General features: G+C 42.6%; 1 pseudogene; it reads right to left on the reverse strand.

Annotated features, from left to right (window-relative positions):
• Window positions 1-1,346: 1,346 nt before the first annotated feature.
• Window positions 1,347-1,465, reverse strand: LOC120620737 (uncharacterized; annotated as a pseudogene).
• Window positions 1,466-1,727: the final 262 nt, after the last annotated feature.

Consider the following 1,727-nt stretch of genomic DNA (forward strand, 5'->3'; position numbering starts at 1 on the left):
GCTCGGCTACATTCAGGGAAATCTCGCAGGCGCTGTCTGCTTGGCGTGTGCAACTGCATCCCGTTGCCGGCTAATCCTTGTGGGGTGCGAGACTCCCCGCCCCCCACAACCTCCCTGAGTTCCAGGAACGAGTAGCGAGTCCGTTGCACCAGCCCTTGACATCAGAGCTTAACTCGCCGAGTTCTGACTTGGATCTAGAGAGAGGGGCGAGGGCACTTTTAGGGAGGTCAGGCTGCCATCAATATGGAGACAGGACCTTGTTCTCAGACTAGAAAATCTTTTGTGGGGACCGTCAGGCTTTTTCGCAGAAGCAAATTTTTCATCATCTTACATGTACTGTATGTATTCTGCTCTATGGGCTCCTGGTTAGTCAACAGGAAAAGCATTCTTTTAAAAAGTTGATTAGTTTAAAAACAGAAACAGACTCATAGATGCAGGGGACAAACTGATGGTTGCCAGATGGGAGGGAAGTTGGGGGAGCAGAGTGTACAGGTGAAGGGATTAAGAAGTACCAATCGGTAGTTATGACATAGTCCTGGGATGTAAAGTACAGCATAGAGAATTCAGTCAATAATACAATATAGTGCCTGGTGGGTACTAGACTAGTCAGAGGATCACTTTGTAAGTTATATATACGTCTAACCCCTATGCTGTACTCCTGAAACTAATAGAAAGTAATATTGAATGTCAGCTGTAACTGAAAAGTCACAGAAAGGGAAAAAGTGAAGGGGAAGAGGTTTAAACTTTCACGTATAAAACAAATCAGTCATGGGATGTAATGCACAGCATAGGGGATATAGTCAATACTATTGTAATAGCGTTGTACAGTGTCAGAGGTTGCTGGACTTATCCTGGTGATCACTTCTTTAGGTACAGATCTGCTGAATAACTACGTGGCACCTGAAACTAAAACAAGATTGTCTGTTAGCTCTATTTAAATAAGAATCTTTAAAATATAAAATAAAAAGTTTATTAGTTTATTAACTAGTTTAATTACTTAGCTATATGCTTTTATCTGCAGAGCTCTCTCCCTACAAATGATAAGGCCTCAGATGCAATAGTAGGGTTTTTTTCAGTCTTCTAATAATCCAATTTGGACATGCTTGGTCAATGAGTGGCTTCCTTTCCTGCCACGATTCAGGGATCCAGGTTCTGCTCATCTTTGGATCAACCTTGCCCTGGGGTATCATCATCACCGTCATCATCGTAATCTGCTTTCAGCAGGTGGAAGGGGATTTTATTTTATTTACTTTATTTTTTATTTGTTTTAGGCGAGGCAGCCCTTAGTTGACCTCACAGATTGCAAAGACCTTGTCAGCTTACAGTCCCTTATTTCTTATTTTTTACACCTACAGCATCTGGTCTTCCTAGGTGCTCTCCCATCCAAGTACTAACCAGGCCCGACCCTGCTTAGCTTCCGAGATCAGACGGGATCAGGCTTGTTCAGGGTGGTATAGCCGTAGACAGAAGGGGATTTTAAAAGCACGGAAAGTACTAAAAGAGCCTGGAGAACACGTCTGTTTATTAAAAAGCTTCGGTCTGGAATCAACATATGTTTGACACTCATATTTTGTTGTTGAGAACTAGTCACGTGGAAAACCTTTCTGAAGGGGATGCTGGGAAATACAGCTAGTTGTGCTCTTTGGGAGAAGAGGGAAATGGGAATTTGGGGGAATAGTAAACAGAATCTACTGTAACTTCATTTTTAAAATCTTCTGTGTGACCTG

The sequence above is a fragment of the Pteropus medius genome, unplaced genomic scaffold (genome assembly GCF_902729225.1).
Source record: "Pteropus medius unplaced genomic scaffold, Ma_sr-lr_union100, whole genome shotgun sequence".
NCBI classification, from domain to species: domain Eukaryota; kingdom Metazoa; phylum Chordata; class Mammalia; order Chiroptera; family Pteropodidae; genus Pteropus; species Pteropus medius.